A 22560-nucleotide genomic window follows, 5' to 3' on the forward strand; every position below is an offset into this window, starting at 1 on the left:
TGTTTGGAAGGGACAGCCCCCTCAGATTTCCTACTCCCAACAGGCGCCACCAGACAAATAGATAGCCCAAGGCGAGAAGGACAAGCTTTATGTAGCGATCCTTGCCCAGAAATGCTGGGCACTTCAGTGCCATTTACAGGTAATGACAATCCAGTGGGATTATCTAATCCTAGCCAATGTCATGCTAAATGCCCCCTTCTTGCTGCCAATGTATTGGTTTGTATGGAATGTGGCTGGGCTTGGGTCCAAATGATCTATTCCAGAGTGAGGTAAATTTATTGATTTACATTGCCTTTTCCAGAAGACTTGGTCTGTTCATCCTTTGTTTAGGCCATGTTATGTAAACTTCAGCAAAGAGGCCATCTCTAATGGTAGGGGTCACCCTTCTGGAAGGCTTTCCACTTGGGTTTTCACTGGACTGTGCTGCCAAGTTAGAGAAATCTCTGTGCCCTCCCAGGATATATTAAGCATTGCTTTAAGCACTGTGTCATACTTTTTATTTATGCAATGTGTACCTTAGGCCGGGGGTGGTGGGGCTAACCACGAGTCTCCCCTTATTGAGATGCTTGTGGGCGGTGATTTTAACTGTCAGTTTGAACCCCTGGATGTGTGTGAGGAGTCCATCACTTTAAATGAAGATAATATTTGGGGCATCCCATCCCAAGGTTGACAATGTCCCCAGTTATGAAATGGTCCATCTTGGCCCTACAAATTAACTCCCTTACTCCCTTACAATGAGATAGGTTCTTCCAGCGGCCAATGTGAGAACAAGGCTGGACCCAATGGGGAGTACTACCTTTAATCGCAACCCTGGTCTTATTTAAAAAAACAAAAAACGTTATCTTTGATTTTCAAACAACAACTTGCAGCAGTCAATGAGATGTCATACACAGTACAGTTGAGCTTATGGGGTTTAGAGTACATCATCTGTATAGTCATACATACTTATATTTCTCAATAGCATCCTTTGTACAGCGCCATATAATATGTTCCGTTTGATGCCCTCCCTACCCCTTATAGTTCCCTCCGTCAGTCCCAGCGAGGTCTGCCTCCCCATCCTCATCAGTAAATGATTTGTCATTGCTCTCTGATAGTTCAACTGAGGCCGGGGCCAGGAAGGCTGTGCATATATATCTCCCGATGCCCGGAGGTGTTACGCCAATTTATCATCCCGTCTGCACCTCCTCACATGGACCTCTTCCGCATGGTAGCCACACAGGGCCTTGCCTGCACCAAGGCCAGCCAGAGGAATTTATAATCCACCCGAAGTGTTTGGATTTCTTGATAAGGGCTAGTAGGCACTGCAAGGAGGTGCAATCCATGGGTATGCATGTAGTTCTATTTAATTCCATCACTACCTGTGTCGAGAATGTCTAAACTGCCTGATAGTACCCTGCTAAATGCATAAAGTCTGCTCCGTCCATACTACATCACGGGCATCTATTGTGCCTAGTAGGTGTTATGCGTTGCTGCTTCTTGGGTGTTAGATATGTTCTGTGGAGAAAGTTATAATGCACTAATTTGAAGTGGACATTAGTTGACACTGAATGCTTTAGGCTGCAAATGTTAGCTCAGTCCCTGTCACCCTGCGGCTCTGGTAAATCTGTGTCCCAAGCAGTGCGTGCTCGGCTCAGAGTCCCTGACATGTCTTTTCTCATTGCTCAATAGAGTAGCATTATAAGGTGTCGCCCCAACCCGTAGTTCAGAAGGATGTTCAATGTGGTGTGTCTGGGTAAGAGGGTCAGTTTACTTTCACCATTTCTGCAATTCCAGCATAATCTAGGAAGTTTCCTAGGCCCAAATCAAAGGCCTCACACGCTTGTTCATACGCAATGAAGTACTCGCCCAGATATAGGTCTCCCATCAGGCCACAACCGACCTCCCTCCATGCCTGAAAAGACAAATTATTCATCATGTGACAAATTGGCTTCAGTATCCATATGGGCAGCTCCCTATGAAATGGAGCCCTCTTTTGTGCCTTCTCAACAAAGTCCTGAAATATTTTGGCTGTGTGTCGAACTACATAAGGCCTATCCCTGGCCACACCCTCCATAAGGAATGCCGGAAGTTGTTCCATGTTCATGAAACCCACTAGGAGTCGCCCCTCGCATGTGTCCCCATCCACAAAACAAGTGGTCGCATGCTGTAGATGGGAGGCCCAATAATACTAAAGCAGATTTGGTACCTCCAGGCCTCCATCTTCATATTGTCTGGTTATTGTGTTTAATGCTATCCTACTACGGTTGCCTGTCCAGAGTAAAGTGATGAGCAGTGAGTTTAATCATTTAAAAATCTACTTAGGGATAGGACACAGCATATTTTGTGGTATATATAGCCTACTCATCAGTGAGAGTGGCAATTTGTTCCAGACAGCAATTTAGTGTTCCAGGGCATCCAACACCCAATCGACGCTGAGTCAGAGCAGTTGCTTTTCAGTATGGACCACCTGGGTCCCTAAGTAACGAAAGTTCACCATCTCCCAGCATAGTCCCAATGGTGGGAGCAGGTCCTGTGGAGTACTAGCAAGACCAGCTGTTGGAAATAGTAATGATTTATGACTGTTAAGGAGGAGCCTGGACACATCCCCAAAGCACTCTAAATGTTGCAAGAGTATGGGCATTGCTACACGTGGGGAGGTAATATAGAATAACGTGGACAATGTGATTATTGGTACCTACCCAGAATCCCCAATCCCAAAGACTATGGTGTGCCCACACCACCAGAGGCTTTATGGCGAGGGCAAAAAGGAGGGTGGAAGGGGGACAGCCCTGTCTCGTCCTGTGTGCCAAAGACCAGGTGTCCGGAACATTATTGCAGGAACAAAGACTCACCTGTACAGAAGTCCATTAACCAGAGGCTGACAAGAGCTTTACGGTATCCCCATTGGAGGCGTGGAATGGCATCCGCAAAGCGTATGTTGACCACCATTCTTCACATGTTCATAAAACGCTGCAACTTCGGAAATTCCAAGATGGCGGACATGTCAAGGAAGTCAGCAGTCTAGTGTTTTGAGCAGGAACTGGATTCAGCCCATGATCTGGGTGATCTCTTTGGAAGGCAGCGCGCTTCACTTGATCCTTTGGAGACGTTGGTAGTGTCTCTTCAGCGGAAGTGTGTTTCCTCAAAGAACGAAAACTTCCAGCAGTCGAAGCACCTCTGGGGATGTTCTGGCTTGTAGTTCTAGACTTTAGAAGCAGTGTTTCAGAGCTTTGTATCACAAGTATTGTCTGCATCTCCATGCTCACAGTTCGTAGTCCGAGTCTCAGTCAGTAAATTAGTTCAAGACGTAATTTCCTTTTGTGCAAAATACATTCAATTGAAGATAAAAATTACCAGCAGCATCGATATTTCCCACAGAGGAGACTTTGCAGACTGTTTATCCTGGCAAATATTTGATTACTCAAAAAACTTAAAATATTATTCAACTCTGTATTGCAATACAGAAAAGAAAGATCGAATTTACAAGTGAATCCTCATATCGGACATACCACTCACTCAAATAATACAATCTATAATATAATTCTTCATGTTAACTGTGATATTTAATTTATTAAATGACAGGATAATACATGAAAGAGAGGAGCGCTAGTTTTGCTAAATGGGGGTATGAGTTATTGAAGTATAACAAATACGAAAAGCATTTTCCCTGACATTAGCATATCTGTTAAAATGTAAATGTTCTGTTTGTGTTTGCCTTCCTTTACCGGTAGCTGTTACCTATAGCTCCAGAGAAGCAAGCAGCTAAGAATTCCCCCGCAAGACAGCCTCTCTTGTTTATCCATTTCCCCCTTCCCCATCGTTGATGTCTTGCGGTGACTGTATCATAAGTCGTCGCGGATATTGGTGAGGGTGCGTCGGGTCAAGCTACTGCTCCTGAGGAACTCAGCTGTTCGGTCCTGACACCAGGCCTCCAAATGTGTACAACCACTGTGCACCCCAGCAACTTGATTAGTATACAATACTTTTACCCAGCCCCAATAATATGGGCTTATACCCACAAACTCTAGTCCCTCCAGCAAGTAGCTCCAGTAGTGTATTAAGGGCCTTTTCTAAATCAATTGATACCAATGCCATTTCTACAGTGCTAGACTCAACTTCGTGAAGGGTGTGTGTTAAGCGTTGCAGGTTCCTACCTGTATGCCTGCTTGGAATGAATACGCACTGGCCCTCATGCACCAACTGTGACATATGGGGTGGCAGTTAATTAGCGAGCAATTTGTAGAGCATTTTTAGGTCTGCATTAATCATGGCACGTGGCTAATAGGCCGTTGGATCTGATGCATCTCCCATGGTTTTAGAAACATACAGATTTCCCCTTCCAGGATTGTAGGGGACAGGACCCCTTTTTATATGCTTCCTGAAATACCTCTAGGAGGTTCTGCATTATTGTAGCTGAGAAGGCTTGCCACATTTCAGGGAGGAGCTCGTCGCCTCCCGGTGCCTTAGCCCGTGAGATCTGTCCCAGTGCTGTTCTCAGTTCATCCAAGGTAACAGGGGCGTCCAGCTCTCCATGGCCAGCTGTGGCAGACTGGGAAGGCCCATGCCCCTCAGAAGTGGAATGTATGTAGCTGGCGTTGTGGCGGGTCCATTGTGTACACACTGCATATGTGCTGACAAAACACCCCCAGGACTCCAGCCTTGGTAGTGACCTAGTGCCATCGCTGGATATCAAATGTGTGACCAGAGGGGGTGGGTGCTCCCTCCGTAATATCCAGGTGGGCAATCATTCCGATTTGTCACCCTCCCTGTGTAACTGCTGTCTATATTGTTTGAGTGTGTACTTATCCAGCCTGTCCCATATATCTTCTATTCGTCTACGTAGTTGTAGTTCCCCATATTGTGCCCCGGTAACCGGTGAGTCCTCAGCCTGCAGAGACACCAACAAGGCCACTTCCCGATTCAGTTCTCACCCCAACTGCTTCTGTACACCACACACGAGGCCTATACAGATGCCCCTGAACACCGCCTTCAGTGCATCCCACTCTGTGGCCCTACTGTTTGTGGTACCCCAATTGTGAGCTATATAGTCTGTCAGTGCTGCTGAGAGGGGATCCCTGCCCTCCTGGTCCTCCAAAATGCCAGTTGACATTTCCCAGATCTACCCTCTCTGACTGGCTCCCCAATGGCAACACGCAACTCATATCTTCCACCCGTTGTAGACCTGTAACAAGAATCATATCTAGTCTACTGTGTGTATGGTGTGTGCTGGAGTAACAGGTGTATGTCCGTTGTGTTGAGTGCAGATTTGCTAGATGTCCATGAGACCAAAGTTTTGTATCACCTCCACAGCGCTGCCATCATCAGAAGCTTAGTGCCTGCTCTAGGAGGCTTTCTATCCAGCTCTGAGCCCAGGATACAATTAAGGTCTCCCAGTCACAAGAGCAGTGTGTCAGTGTGCTGCACTAATAAATCCTGGATGCCATGGAAGAAGGAATCAACCTCTGTGTTCAGAGCATATGTATTTAATATTGTTAGATTGCGCCCCTTTAACGTCTCTTGTATGTGGACAAACCGCCCCTCAGGATATGATTCCATATATGTGAGGGTGAAGGAGATCAATGGGTCAATCCAAATAAGCACCGCCCTGGCATACATAGAGAAGGATGCATGGTATAATTGCCCCCTCCATTTTTTCCCGAGCCGTGTGTCCCCCTTTTCGTTCAAGTGTATTTCCTGTAGGCATGCTATGGACACTTGATGCCTCTTAATAAAGGTAAGGACTCTATGCCACTTAATGTACATCCCCAATCGTCTGACATTCCATGACAGAATTTTCAAATCAGGCTCCACCATAGTGAACTCTGTAAGGTCTGATCAGGCCCCTCCCCTCCCTGCAATAACCTCTCCCAACCGCTGCAATACTTACAACATAAACAATAACAACATAACAAATCCCTCTCCCCAACCCACAGACAAGGATGATTCAACTAAGCGACCATCCATACCCACCTCTATCTGTGCCAGGACTCACACAGCTACCCAACCAATCCAATGGCGATTGGTATCTCAAACAATAACAAGGCATCCCGGTCGACAGCCCTCCCATAGGTTGTTGACAGTTGCCTTTTAACTCTCCGGATCTTGATTCAAGAGCAATCTCTGTCCTTTTCTTGGTGACAGCTAATGCACTTTCCGCATGTGGGTAGATCTCACCCACCTGCGACCAGGATCAGTGTCTGCCTGCTGCTTGTGTTCACTTCATTGGCATCCCAGGCCACCATTTGAATTCCCCCCCAGTTATTCCCCTAGTATGTATTTCACCATACCTTAGTCAGGTGCAGCTGTCTCCTTCCCTATTCACTACACCCCACCTCCCACCTCAGAGTCCATTAGTGTATTCAGGACAACGTCTGATGTGGGGCTAAGTGCTCTTGTGCCCATTCCATCTGCCTTCGTTGTGATGTTCTCCTCTGGCAGGGTCTCCCAGGCCACTCTTGCACTGAGCTGTAGTGTCCCATCTTCATGCACTGTGACCCTCCGTTGTCCCAGCAGATCCACTTGGGAGCCATCGCTGCTTGCGACCTGATGTTGTGTTTCTTCTCTCTGTCTAGTTTACCAGACTTTCTTGGGGTTGCGTCCAGTCTGTGATGGAATTGCCTCTTCCCGCACTTACAGGCTCTCATACGCCTCACTCTAAGTATCAAAGAAGTGGGGCTTCCCCTGTGCAACCACTTTCAATTTTGTGGGGCACAGGAGGATGTACTGAAGTTGAAGCACTCTTAGTTTTTGTTTGACTACAACAAATGATTTGTGTTAATCCTGTACCTGTTTGGTATAGTCCGGATAGATATATATCTTACTGTTGCCATATGTTAGCACAGTTCATTGTCGAGCTGCCCTAAGGATACAGTCCCTGTCACAGTAGTTAAGTATTTTTGCTATTGTGGCTCTCGGCGGGGTCCCAGGGGACAGCGGTGGCACCAGCGCCCTATGGGCTCTTTCCACCCCAAACAGTTCAGAGAATCCCATAGGTTTAAGCTCACTGCGCACCCAGTCCTCAAGGATTTGTTCAGTGGAGCTCCCCTCCGTGTGTTCAGGGAATCCTATCAGCCGCATGTTACTCACCGAGACTGGCCCTCTGCATCCTCCACTCTTCTCTCCAAGGCCATCATAGTCATGGTCATCTGTGCCATTTGCCGTTTAAGGGTCTTCACCGTCTCCCTGCAGCTCCACAATGTGGGCCCTCAGCAGTGGTGACTTTCTCAGCGATCTTTCACATATCCGCTCGTAGCAGATTGAGGTTGATTGAAACCTCCTCAATTTTGTGCTACAGAGCTGTTCAGGAACCCTGGATTGCCACCAGAAGCTCTGCCCGGGATGGCTTCCCATCTCTATTAGGGTCACTCCCAACCGGTTTTAGTCTAATTAGCCACATTTTAGTGGATGTTAGACTTTCGCCATAAGTAATCAATATGTCTGTCTTACCACGCTTCGATAGCGACCACAATGCCCTGGTCCTTGAAGTGGACCCCCCCTCTTCTAGACAGGGCTGCTAGTAAAGGTGACTATCCCGACCAAAAATTGCTATTGTCCAGTAACATGCGCAGAGTCAGATGGAGCTATCTGGCAGGTTTACAGAACCTTCTGGGGGAAATGTATTCCTTGGTTGTTGATAGCTTGAGTGACATCCTGGGTGGAGAGGGCGCTGCTCTAGCCAGGGAGTGGAACTTGAGAGGATCAGCTCTGCCCACAACAATCTTTTTGCTAGTCTTAAAGGTTTTTTCTATGTGGAAGAGAGTGGTCTTGCAGGCAAGAGGGCTAGTCGAACTTGGTGCAATAGTGCATGCAGGAAAGTGTGCACTGCACTGGTGTCTGCAATTAAAAACCATGACCAAGGTGAAGTTAAAATCTTGAGGGCTCTGTACAAGAAGACCATCTCAGCTTCCAAACAGGAATGGGAAATTGCAAAGTGGAAAGGGATGATGGATGCAGCTAGGAAGGGCAATCAGTGTGGGTTCTGGGACCTGGTCTTGGCAAGCACCTTGAAGGGTACTGCCTTGATGGGGCCAATGTACCTGCAGTGGAGTGGGTTACATACTTCTCCTCTCTGTATTCTTCAAAAGTAGATATACACCCCCAGTCTTACCCAGGGCTGAATGTTAAATCTCTGGATGGGGAATCTGGCTTTGGGAACGGTAACCTCTGTGGCCCGATATCAGTGGAGGAGATTAGAGTAGGGATTGCCAAAATCACTCAAAATGAAGTTACAGGCCTGGACAAAGTCCCATGGGACCTTTTTTAAGCAAACAGGGTATTTTGGGCCCCTATTTTCTGGCTGTAGTTAGCAATATTTTGGAAGGAGCCCCAACTCCTGACACTTGGGCTGTGGTGGAAATCGTCCTCCTCTTTGAAATGGGCTCCTCTGCTGATCCTCGCAGCTACAGACCAATAAGTCTAATTGATTGCTTCCAAAAACTTTTCAGCTCTATAATATTAGATCAATTGCATCTTTGGATGGAAGAGAATGAAATTCTAACAGGTCTCCAAGCAGGATTTAGGGAGGGCATTGGTACCATAAACCAAGTCTTTAGGTTTCAGTTTGTTTATTGGAAAACAATGACACTGGGGGATGGCAACCTATACATTGCTTTTGTTGATTTGCGTTCTGCCTTTGACCTTGTTCCAAGCCCCAGGCTGATCTGTTGGCTATCTTGATTAGACTCCACTGTGTTAATTGTGCTCAACTGCGCTGGGGATCGTGTGGTGAGTTGTCTGGCCATTTTCATGTGGCCTGAGAGTCAGACAGAGTTGTGTCATTGCGCCCACCCTTTATTTACTCTATGTTAACGATCTGGTGGCTTATTTGAACAGATTTGAGGGGGACGCTCTCAGGTTGGGCAACCTTAAGAACCTGGCATTATTATTTGCTGAGGGCACCATTTTGATCTCCAAATCGCCCATGAGGTTGCGAGCTATTCTTAAGCAATTTGACTGTTTCTGTGCAGAGCGAGGTTTAGAGCTAAATGTGAACAAAACATAATGTATGATTCTTAATCCAAGTCGTTCATCCAGACCAAACCCCAAATTAACTGGTGTCCCTCGGCTCCGGGTTCGAGTATTTGACTATCTGGGGTTGACCCTTACTGAAGATCTAGATTGAGGCGCCACCTAGAAAAGCAGAGGTTAAAACAAATACAGTGCACGGAGGCTCTCCTAATGGTATTTTATAATTCTTTATATCAACCTCTCACTCCTGCAAATCTATAAATCACAGGTTCTGGGTGTGACCCTTTATGGGGCTGAGCTGTGGGGAACTAAAGATCTGTCAAAATTACTAGTAACTGAGAATCACTTGCTTCATTCGTTGCTAGGGCTCCCAGGCAGTACTCTCCTTCTCCTGCTTATATTGGACCTGGACCCTAAGCCCATCACGATGAAGGTGGGGATCAAGCCTATTTTCTATTGGCGTAGACTTTGGGCCTTCCCGAGCTGCATTCTTATTGTGTTGGGCTCAAGGAGGTGCTAGGCATTGCTGGTTCTGGTAACATTCCATGGATAGATTTGTCAAAGATATATTAATGGAATTGGGATGTGGTACATTCTGGGAGAAATCAGAGGCAGCCCTGTTATTAGCATGCAAGAATTAAAACAGTTGTACTGGCAACACAAGCTGTCCCAATTTGTGGTTTCCCCAGTGCATGGAACTTTGATTTATTCTTTCTTCCAGGTTAAGGGTGCCTTCAGGTTCGAACAATTCTTAGATGAAATTGAGACCCCTCTTGCTCAGAAATCGTACCTCCAATGTAGATCTAGCTGCCGGCCAATGCACCTGGGCTGCTAAGGCCCACACTGCTAGGACTACGTACTATTTGTGGGGCGGACAGGGAGACAGAAGATCATGTTATTTTTTTCTGCCTGGCTTACTCAAAGAGCAGGAAAAATGGATTGCTGCTGCGTGCAGGCTTTTAGAGGTGAGGGAACACCGTGTCACACTTAGGATATTGAAATCCGATACTAGACAAAGCTTGGTCCATGCCGTTTCGCCTTTCCTGGTGGCAGTCTGGAAGATCAGGAGCAGACAGTATGTGTTGCCATCTTAGCTTTACTCCTTAATTTTTTCCAACATCCTGGGGATTCTAAAAGTACACATGGTAGGTGGATTATCCTTGAAGGGACTGAGAAATTAGCTAAATAGCCACATTTTGGGCTTTTGGGAAAAAATGGGAAAAAAGTGCTGCAGAAGAAGGCATCTCGCTTTTTCCCTACAAGAGGCATCAACGAAGGGTTTATGGTTGCTAAAATCACAATCTTCCAGAGTTTGACAGACGAGAATCAGAAAAACACATTTTTCAACACAGTTTTGGCATTTTAATGAGACATACCCCATTTTTCCTATTTTTGTACTTTCAACCTCCTTCCAGTCAGGGACAGAAATTGGTGTGGAACCAATGGTGTATCTTGGAAAGCTATACATTTCTGCAAAGTAGACAACATTCTGAATTCAGCTAAGGGTAATTTTTGTAGATCCTTTAAGGTTTTCACATAGACACAAATGGCTGTTTTTTTCAACTAAATTTCAATATGTTCTTTCTTTCTAAGTTTTTATCTGTAACATTTTCTAAGTACGGCAGATTTACCATTACATCCGCTGGACCCTTCTGGTTGGAGAGATATATGGGGCTTGTAGGTTCTCCAAAACACAAGCCACCCAGAGCCAATAACTGAGCTGCACCTTGCAATGATTTTCCATTGTGTACCAAGTATACAGCAATTCATTTGGTAAAAATAGGTATGAAGGAAACCTCTGTATTTCTGAAATGGGCACAAGATATGGAGTTTAGAAGTGGTGGTTATTTGCACATCTTTTAATTTGAGGGTACCCATACAAGCATACGAATTAGAAGGCCTTTCTCAAAATGATTTCTTTCTTTCACACTGTCTTACATTTGGAATTGCAGAGAAAGACAGTTGATAATAGCACTTCTTCTGCTACTCTGTGTTCCCCCAAGTCTCCCAATACAAATGGTACCTCTCTTGCGTGGGTAGGCTTAGTGTGCACAACAGGAAACGGACAAAAACGCAACGTGGATACATCACATTTTTCAACTGAAAACTGCCTCGTTTTTTAAAAATGTGCCTAGCAGTGGATTTCGGGCCCTAGCACTACCGGAAACCTAGCAAAACTGTACAGTTTTTGAAAACTAGCAAGAAAGGAGAATCCAGGATGGGGTGACCTGGTTTTCTCTCACCAGGTTCTGTTATCCAGAGTCCCCTGCAAACCTCAAATGTGTCTAAAAAACATATTTTTCTAATATTGCAAAGTTCTGGAAGCTAGGGGAGCCACAAACTTCCTTCTACCCAGCATTCTCCCAAGTCCCCCAATGAAAATGATACCTCACTTGTGTGAGTAGGCCTAGTGCCCGTGAAAGGAAACGTCCCAAAACACAACATGGACACATCATATTTTTGCACTGAAAACAGATTTGTTTTTTGCAATGTGCCTAGCTGTGGATTTTGGGCCCTAGTTCAGACGGCACCTAAGGAAACCTATTAAACATGTAAAAAATAAATAAACGGAACACCTAGGGGGAACCAGGATGGGGTAATTTGCGTGGCTGTCACCACATTTGTTTATCCTGAATCCCTCACAAATTTCAAAATGTGCCTTAAAAAAAACATTTTCCTCACATTTCTGTGATGTAAAGTTCTGGAATCTGAGGGGAGCCACAAACTTCCTTCTACCCAGCATTCCCCCAAGTCTTCAGATAAAAATGGTACCTCACTTGTGGGGGTAGGCCTAGTGGCCGCAACAGGAAACACACCAAAACACAACATGGACACACCACATTTTACACATTTTACCTCTGGAAACGAACTCCTTTTTTGCAATGTGCCTGCCTATGGACTTTGGGCTCTAGCTCAACCAGAACCTAAAGAAACCTGTACATTTTAAAAAACTAGACACCTAGGGGAATCAATGATGGGGAGACTTGTGTGGCTCTTACCTAATGTTTTCACCCAGAATCCCTTGCAAACCTCAAAATGTGTCTTAAAAACATATTTTCCTCACATTTCCGTGATGGAAAGTTCTGGAATCTGAGGGGAGCCACACATTTCCTACCACTCAGCATTCCCCTCAGTCTCCAGTTACAAATGATAGCTCACTTATATGGGTGGGCAAAGTGCCTGCGACAAGGAAGGGCCAAAAACATGTAGCGGTTGAGGGTGCGTTAAAATGTGTTCATAAGCGCAATTTTTTAAATATCTTTTTAGGCTGACTCTACTTTGGGCACCCACACAAGTGATTTATTATTTTTATTGGGAGGCCGAGGGGTACGCTAGGTGGTAGGAAGTTTGTAGTTTATTTCTGTTTCTGGAAGAAACAGGCACAGAAATGCAAGGAAAATGTGTGAGTTTAGTCACATTTTGAGATTTGCAGGGCATTGTGGGGAAGAAAACTTGTTGGGATCTATGAGAGGCAGACCCCCCCCTGCACTCCCCTGGGTGTCTAGGTTTTGAACATATCTAGAGTTGGCAGATCTTCCCTAGACAAGGGACAACTACGCAACCAAGTCTCTCATTTCTGTGATGTGAAAAGAACACCCATAGGTTTTGTGAAATAGCTCACTCACCCACCAATCTAGTTGGTGGCAGGCTTCACCTAGCGTGTCATGGGTGTGTTTTGATGCCTGATTACAGCGGAGCAACGTTTTTCATGAGTTGAATTCAGAACTGAGAGTAGAAGTGCAATTAAATTGTTTTGTGGTTACCCAATACTGTGGCATGTTCTTAATAGTGGTAACCTTGGGCAAAGGTTAAAAACTATGATTTTCATAATTTGAGTGTTTGGGACATCACAGAAGTAAGAGACTTGGTAGCGTGCTCGATTCTTGTGGCTGTTGATAGTAACTTGTGAAGGTGAGCGAGCTCTCTCTTCTCACACTCTTTACTGGCCCACACACACACTGGTTGGATTTGGCACAAGGGTGAGCGATGGTTCAATATTTAAAGTTTTCTTAACAAGAGATTTCACAAAAATTAAATTCACTGTTAATAATTGAAAGGTCAAAAATTGAACCAATGACTCGCTGTGACCGCTTTACAGTCTATTCACACACCTTTCATATGTGACACACACAAGACCATTCATGCCGCCAGCCGTTGGCCCAGCACATTACAACAGTCACATCAACAGACAGCACCATTGAAGGGCCCATCACTTTCATATGCTCACATGCCTGACACAGCAATCAAACTGGCTGACGGAGTATGTGGACTGGTGTTTGGCTAGTAATGTGTGTAGTGACTAGCAGCAAGTCACTATTCACATATCGCCAGCTATGTGCCAGTTCTTGCACACCACCAGGTAGAATCCAGTCATGCACACCTCCAGCCAAGCAACAGTCCATGCATACAGCCAGCCAAGCACCAGCCCACTTACACAGCCAGCCAAGCATGAGTACATGCACAATGGCATCACATTTGTTTAACAAAAAAGAAAATGCTAACCAATTATAAGTAAATAAAAAACTACAAGCACAACAGCTCTAACTAAAAACATAATTCTAATGCCAACCGTAAAACTGAACAAAAAGAATAAAACCATACAGGCCATACAGTTCACTTTTACACTCATGGCTGCTCCCAAAAAGTATTTTGAGTGTGGTACAATCTAAAGCAAGTGGGCACACATAGCCGAGGTTTAGAAGGACACTCAGGTCCGTGCATACAATTCTGCTGCATCCCTGTTGCATACAGACTTTACAATAATTGGTGTTTTTTGTGCGTGGGAGGAATGTGATTAAAAAAGTGGCGATCTTTCAATCTAGCCACATCCTCCACCACACCAACTCTAGGAACACTGCCTGTTCCACTACAAGGCTGTCTATCAAAGACTCCTGAAACTGAACAAACATCATCCTGGACTCTGGAGAACAATCCTTGAAGACAACAAAAGCATTGAAGGTTGCTAGATTAAAGAAATGGAAAGCCAACTTCTTACACCAAATGTAAGCCTTACAAACAGCACTGTAAGGTTCCAACCTCTTATCTACTCTATCTACGCCACCCATATGCTTATTGTAGTCTAAACTGAACACAGGACTGTGCACTTCAGCAACCTGATCCTAAACAGTCACAGGTAAAGCACTTTCATTATGGATGGTAGTCAGCATGTAGACATCCCTCCTGTCTCCAATTTTCCCAGCTAGCAGTTCGTCACTATGCAAGACACTGCACTGTCCCCTCTCAAGATTTTTACAAACAAGCTCCTTTGGATAACCTTTATGGCTAGAGCGGACTGTTCCACAAACAACAATGCCCACTTTGAACAATTCCCTAAACAATTGCACACCAGTGTAGACGCTATCTACGTATAGATGTTGACCTTTTTAAAAAAGTCCTCTACCACATTCCTACACAATTTTCTCACTAACTCCGAAAGTGCACAGACAACCAGAATGGTCAATAGTGGAATCTCTACCAGTGAACACCTGTAAATTATAGACATAACCTCTACGACTCTCAGACAGCATATACACCATAATTCAATAACGTGCCCTCTTGCTAGGAATCTACTGCCTACAAATCAACCAGCCCTTGAATAGGACCAACGACTCATCCACCGCTCTTTCTTTCTGGATCATAGATCTCTGAAAATCGATCTACAAAGTGATCAAGGACAGGCCAAATCTTAAAAAGACGATCACAATCAGGGTGATTTTGTGGCAACACTGAAGCATTATCAACAAAATACAGCATCCGAATCAGAAACAAATACTGATCACGACTCATGATTGCAGGAATATGGATGTTGCCATCAAGGGACTGGGAGAACAATATGAAACAGTGATGGCTTCTTATCAGCACTTTTAATTGGAAGCCGGCAGCCCCAAGCTGCAATCCAGATTCCTCTTGCTGCACTATCGGCACCTCAGTGTCCTATTCTAAAACAGGCACTTCCTCCGCACTGAGAGTGGTTCATCATCAGATTATTCCTCTTGGACAGAAAATTCACTGCCAGAATCTTGCACTTCCTTCTCTGCCTCAAATGTAGGGTCACTCTCATTATCATGGTCAGAGGAAAATTCAAAATGCATACCAACAACCTGCTGAGCGGTAATCCTGCGGCTAGCCATAATCCTTACTAATAATAGCGCCTTGACAAATATGTCAACAACAACCAACACTGTTTAAAATAAGTAAGAAACAAAGTGCAGCTTTATCACAAAGACCTATATACTCAAAAACGATACCATTCACTTGCCAGAGACAGCTAGACTCACTAGCACCTACTCTGCAGAGATACAGCAAGCACCAACAATATCCCACTAAAAAGGAAAACCAAAATAAAAATTACACATAAGACAACACAATATACATTGTGCACAAATTCAAGGAAAATTTCACACACAATAAAATATAGGCTAAATATGCTGCTATTATCACACCATTTAAAAAAAACTCATTCATGAATGACAACAATACTCATTTGGATAAACAGTACAAAAAAGTTTTTCTTATCAAACACATGCACCTACGCAAAGTGCAGGTCTACCACTGCCAAAACTGCAAGCAGGGGTCACAACAAAGGAATCAAAATCTTTGAACTAGAATAAAAATGAGAAATAAAACAATATGATCACAAATGTCAAATGAAGCAATCCACAAACCCCCCGCCACCAAACATTCAGAAATGTTCACTGGTGTCTAGTGGTTTTCTGCACCCTTTGGGGGCAGATGGGCCCAGAAAATGGCTGATCTGCCCCCTATGGGGGAAGAAATGGCCAAAATAAGGGAGTGACCTTTGCCCAAGGAGCTGCTCCTTAACAACTCTAAAAAACATCCCTGGTGGCCTAGTGGTTTCTGCCCCCTTTGGGGGCAGATGGGCCTAAAAAAGGCTGATAATTCTTAGGGTCTGATTTTTACTTTTTTTGCGCTGCATTAATGTCATTTATTGACGCAAAAGCTGCACAAACTTACAAAATACAATGGTATTTTGTAAGTTTACACCGCTTTTGTGTCGAAAAATGACACAAATGCGGAGCAAAAAAAGTATAAATATGGGCCTTAGTGTCCATGGCTACTAGTGCTCCATCATTATCTGAATTTACAAATGTTACACTATTGTTGTTTTTATAATTTTCTTAAGACACCATGCTCCTTGGTCGTACATTCTTTTCCATGGGGTGTCCTTGTACTTTATAAACCTTGAGTGACTAGTATAGCAATCAATTTATGAGGCACAGTGGACATCAACTTTGATGGTCTTTTAAAGATATTCTTTACATTCTCAAACAAATGCCTTAACCGTATCAACCTAATAAAATTGAAGAGGGCTATATCAGGTTATTACTCTTTGGAGCTACTAATTGTTACGAATCCCTTAAAAGGTAAAGCAGTATCTTTTGAGGTTGAGGTTCCAGGTTGATACTTCTGTGCACTGGGATCTTGGAGTTTGATGATAGGTTTATGTCAGTGCTTGGGAATTCATTATGTGGTATACTGGATTCGTTCAACATGTTTTTCTGAATGGTTTGTTCTCTCTTCTCTTTTAATGACATGCCTTTTTGCATGTGTATACATGAACCGAGGAGCACACATATGATATGTAAACTAAAACATGAAATACACATTGTCATCATAATTTTGCTTGATAAGACCTTAAGGCCAGGATCCACAAAAGCTTTTAGGGCCTTTTCGTGTATATGTGGTTGTGAGGATGGGTTAGTAGATCAATGTGAGAGTGAGATAGGTGAAGGGGGAGGTGACTCAGTGTATTGATTGATAAAACCAGTGTGGGCATAGGTGGGAGAATTGGTGAAGGGCTGGATGAACTAGTGAACAAGTGCATGGATGGATGAATATGTAGTAAATTGAGTTTGTGCATGGATGAGTGCTAAATCTCTCCATCGCTCATGTACAGTAAATGTGCCCCGTCTCTAAAAAGAGTTTCCAGGAGGTGATGCACACTCACCTTCCTGCAATAGGTCTACAACAAAAGAAGTTTGTTTGCTGTACATTAAAAAGTTCTGTATTGTAGGGGACACAGTGAATCCCTAACACACAAGGGGGAGGGAAAATGTGAAATGACCGACATGGAGAGTGTCTATAAACAAGTGAAACATTAATGTGTACTTAAAGTCTGGGTCCTGCTAGCTTCTCTGAACTTCCCTACGATCAAACCCTGTAGAGGGACACATGCATGAGATGGAATATGTCCCTCTGGCATCAGTAGCATCCTGAGCATGGCACTGACCAGGCTGCTGCTCTTCTGGGGAATCGTCTGGTGTTGCTCAGTACCTTCCCTGCAATGACACCCCTAGATCACTTTCCTGGTCTCTCTGCTGTGCGCCAGTCTTGTTTTTTGTAATGGTAGGCCTTCCTTTGTACTCGTTCACCATAGATGACTGTACTGAAAGCAGCATGCAAAGACTTGACAGACCACAGCATGGACTATTAGACATTTATAGTCATTTCTTCATAAATGTTGTACATCATTGAAATAGAAGAAATCACATGCAAATTTCACTATCAGATAGTAATTGACTGTTCTTTAGGTTTGGTCCTTGCAGCCTTTGTTCTGACTCTGAACTGAACACAAACGCGTCAGATATCTGCGCTATGTACCCTGTCATCTCACCTAGTGGACATGGCTCGTATTTACCCACAATGCATTTGACAAGGTCTCTTTGCACCCATTTATGCACTCACCCATTCATACAACTGTCCATCTATTCGCTCATTAAGCAATGTTGGCCCGGTGCTCAATGTCCATCACATGCACTCACACGGTACTTAGCTGTGTTCCCCTTCCCTCACTGATTTTCTAGACACAGAACCACACACTCAAACTCATCAATCAATGAAGAATCACTTTGACTTATAAATATCGAGAACTATTGGCTGTACCACTGCATATTTCGTTATTGTGGCTAGTTGTAATAGCAGTACTTTGCAAATGTAACAGCAATGTTGGATGTCTTCTGGCTCTTGCATTCACCAAGGGAATCCTGCCTCATCAATATTAATGAGGTAGGATTTCTGTGAATGATGCCAAAATGGCCCCTTTGTGCTTTGCCATATTAGTTCATCAGTAGACCGGGCACAGCACCAAGAACTGGTCATTTTGCATTTGCATTACAGATGCTGTGCCAACACTGCTGCCTTGCGATCCAGCTTGTCATACATCTGCCCACACACTGTCTAAAGTGACAACTCCTAGGATTCTGTTTTTCAGCATCTAAAAATGAAATACCATTTTGTGTTGATTTTTTTATAGCCAGAGTCATAAAGCCAGGTGATGGTAATAACTGTGAAATGAAAGCTTGCACTGTGTAACTGCTTCCCCTTGACAGCATGCACATAAAATGTATCCCTTTATGAATGCATTATAATTGTGCTGTCCTTGAAGTAAATTCACTGCGTTTGTCATTTCATGACATTGTTTATCTACAATGTTATTTATTGCCTCTGTTTATGTTTTGACTGTTTAAACAGCTCTACTGGTTGAGTGTCTTAATTAAAATTTCATTGAAGCAATTTACCCGCAAGATATTTCTGATGACTGGGGCAAAACTAATGAATATTTTTTAAATGTTAATGTCAAATATACAACATATTATTTTTGGTCACACAGAAAGTGTCTAAAATGTTTAGAACAAATAGGTTCAATAATGAGTCCAACACGTTTAGTCGCACTTAAGCACCCCTGGGTGTACAATGTTGCATTATTTATTTATATTTTTAATTTCCTCTGTATTGCATCAACATCTCTTATTCCAGCCACTTCACCATGCCTGAGTGTCTGATGGTACTTAGTGCTTCAACCACCTTCATTAGTAGTGGGCAAATGGTACTAGAGATATAATCTTGGAAAGAGCTAACATACTGTCAACCAAGTCCTCTATGACCCATGCGTCATTGGCATTGGTGACGAGGCCCAGAGAGAAGTGCCAAAAATCAACTCAAAGAGAATGAAACCATCACCTTTCTGTAGCTCTTCCCTGTATGCAAAAGGCACACATGGTAGGAAGAGGTCCTGTTTCCTCATCAATAGTCCTTTGAAAACACCCATCATTAAGAATCATTAGAATAGTCCACCAATCCATTGGTCTAAGAATGTTAGAAGGTGAAAACATATAGTTAACCTTACAACTGCCTTCATGGATGTAGACATGAAGAGGGTTTGGGTTCCATTGTCTCAAGAGATTTTATTTTTTAACCTGACCTGTATGAACATTTCTTTTAGAATACAGTCCACCACTGGGGCAGGCATAACTCTGAGGGGTACTGCTTTGGGATGTCTGATGGGATGGTACACTTACAGAACTTGTTAACCAAAGTGGTGGGAGAGTTCAGGGGACCAACAGTGTTCTTCAATAACCTCTCAAACAGAATCCCAAACTCTTGCAGTGTTTCCAGGAGATCTATTGACTGAGACCACGCTTACCAGATTTGGGACATGTCCTGCAACACTGGGGTGCCCTGAGAGGCACCTCGCTTTCCATAAGTTCTGGGAGGGATGGCTCACTATGAAACATTCCATAATCCCTAAAAACACTGAGGTGCCCTACTGTTCTTCAGTCCGCTCCTGGGCTTGGGTATGTATATAAACCAGAGTGGGGTACTATTATTATGCACACACAGACTCTGTTCTGTATGGAGTTCCCTCTTGCAGCAGCTCTAGTTATTCAAGGAAGTTTCCAGAGCAGACACTCCTACTTCTGGTGCTACTTCAGGGCATATATCTGATGGGACTGAAACATGCAAGTCTCCCCAGCATGCTCAGTAGGGGAAGGCAGCAGTGTAGCTCATACTTGTCTTCCTTCTGGGCCTAGAGCTTTTGCTTATGGGGCACCAAAGGTGGCTTCAAATACTGTTGAAAGATCCTCCCTATGTTCCAGCTTAACTAACTCAGTATGGTGTGGCGTAACAGCCCTGGGCTGCTAATGTCGGAGCTGGGGGAACCAGGTTCGAGTCTCGGCATCAGCTCAAGATCCTGTACTTCAGGGCAAATCACTTAGGGCCTGATTTAAAGTTTGGTGGAGGTTTACTCTGTCACAAATTTGACGGATATCCCATCCTCCCTATTACAAGTTTCCATAGGTTATAATGGAATTGTAATACAGCAGAAGGGATATCTGTCACATTTGTGGTGGAGTAACCCTCTCTGCTACACTCATAATCTCCCGGAACGTCCAGTTCAGTGCCTTGAGACCCTCACATATGATTTGCCATGCTTTACAATTCCTGAATTCGTTTTTTGTTATTTCCATCAACCCACAATTTGGAAGTTTAAAAAAGTGTTGCTTATTATGAACATTTGTCCAACAGTATTCACACTGCACTTTCTAAATGTTGTGAGGAGAAATGTTTTCCTTGCTAATCATTGTCATTGTAGTGCACACTGTGCAGAAAGATGTCAGAATTCCTTGGCATCCATGAGAGAATTTTACAGTCCTCTACCCGTACATTTATAAATACCATGACTACCTCAAAAAACACACCCTCCGATTCCTGGCTGATGTCAAATACTGGGTTGTATGCATATTTACTTGCCACAGCATGTAAGTAGCTCCCCCTGTAGGGGTTATTCCCAAAGCCATTCCAGATTCCGGGTGCATAGATGGGGAGAGCCTTTTGCCTTGATTTACCTTTTTACAATTCTTCATCTCCAGGCACAGGGTGTCCTGGCTGTGGGTATGCAAAGAGCTGCCACTGGACATGGTAAGCTGGTCTTTGAGACATGCAGGAATGCTGTTTGTGATGGAAATTAAGCTGGGTTTGAAGATGGTGCAGAGGACAAGGGGTACAAGTGGAGTTCAATCATCCTGGGGAGGATGTTGTCATATTTCTTCAGACCCTTGATGGCGCAAGCAGTGGCAGAGCCAGTATGGAGTATGGGAGTCTGTGGAGCAGGCCGTACCACCATTCAGATGTGAGAGTATGAAGATCTGGACACTACAAAGTACAGAGAGAAGGTGAGCTATCAGTCCTCCACCCCCTTCCAGCATTAGCTTTCTTGTATTTTCAATAGTTTGCCATTCTTACCTGGTGTGCCCAACAATGCCATAACATTTTGTGAATGGTTTGAGTATGCCATTTGTGTTTAGATTAGGGTTTCATGATGGGGTAGCTTTGGGCTTTTTTAGACTGTAGATCTGGCAAGAATGTAGCTTGTAATTGATATCTACTTTATGTGAATTGTTTGTTGTGTTTCCTTTGCTAACATGACAACATTTTTAATTACTGGCTTAGGAAGTGATTGTTGTTTGGATGCCCTAGCCTGCCATAAAGAACAGTGCTTTTCACTAATCACCCTTTTTGTGTTCATTGGTTTTACTTTACAGTCATGATGATACACATTGTTGAATATATAGCTTTTTGTTGCCAAATTAAATATCTGCATGCACATAGGCGTCCTTAAAGATGCCTTGAAAAAACAGGCCTTTTATAAAAGAAAACATATGTATAATTCTATAAAATATTTTACAGTATAGGCATTTTAAAATCACTACATACAATACAAACTTTCTATTCTGTCTGGTTTCGTAATTAGGGCTCCCGGTTTTATGGTATTCATTTTTTTACATGTCCATCTGTATTTATCTATATTTATTTTTTTCTTTTTTTTTCTGTATTTATCCATTTTTACTTTGTGCTTATTGTATAACTTAAGCTGCAATAAGTATTTTTCCACATTTATATAACTAATAAATATATACGCGCATTTGAATATCCCAAAGGTTTCAGCTGTATACAGTGCAATAGCGTAATATGAAATCACTTAAATTGTAGAATATCATAAATAACTGTAGATCTGCACTTAATTAAGCTTAATTAGGGAATCTATTGTCTTTTTTCAATCTCCCCTGATGTCAATCTGTACACCCACAGACCTGGCACTTGTGATTGACAGTAGAAAAAAATCATTCAAAGAAGGCCTAGTTTCCATATTTTTCTGTATTTAAAAATAAATACAGACAGGAAAACAAGTCGTTTTCTATATTTATCTGTAAAAATCAGTAAAAACAGAAAACTGGGAACCCTATTCATAATACACTTCCCCTAACAAAAAGCCAGACCTATTGGTTTTGCCGGTGCTTGGTAATAGGCTAATCTCCGCTGGGCTCAAAAAGACAAAGAACAGTTGTAGTTATCTTTGTTGACAACTCCCCCCTTGTAAACTGGGAACAAAGGCACCACTCTCCTCAGTGCTCAGAACAGCCTCCTTCTACACTGTGGCCTTACTGGCTGTTATTCAAGAGAGTGGTATTCTCTCTCTCCTGATGCAGCCAATTTTAGGTGTGAATCCTGGTCTTTTAAGTGAGCATCACAAAAATGGTAAATACTAATTCCATTTCTTATATAGCCAGCCTAAGCATCTCAATCATCTGAGAATTTGTTGACAGCAGTTTTACTTAGCCAATGTGTTCCCTAAAGGCAGTTGGATTCACCAGCTTCATTCTCCCCCTTAATCATCACAAATATTTACAGCATTTATAAAATACGTTGCAGTGACTCAGGATGTCTCAATCAGCAGCATCTTTTACCACCCCTTCACTGTCAATGCGGGAAGATCAGAAACATCATTCACATTGCTAGCGCAGGTGTTTTAAT

Source organism: Pleurodeles waltl, chromosome 2_2, assembly GCF_031143425.1.
Source record: "Pleurodeles waltl isolate 20211129_DDA chromosome 2_2, aPleWal1.hap1.20221129, whole genome shotgun sequence".
NCBI classification, from domain to species: domain Eukaryota; kingdom Metazoa; phylum Chordata; class Amphibia; order Caudata; family Salamandridae; genus Pleurodeles; species Pleurodeles waltl.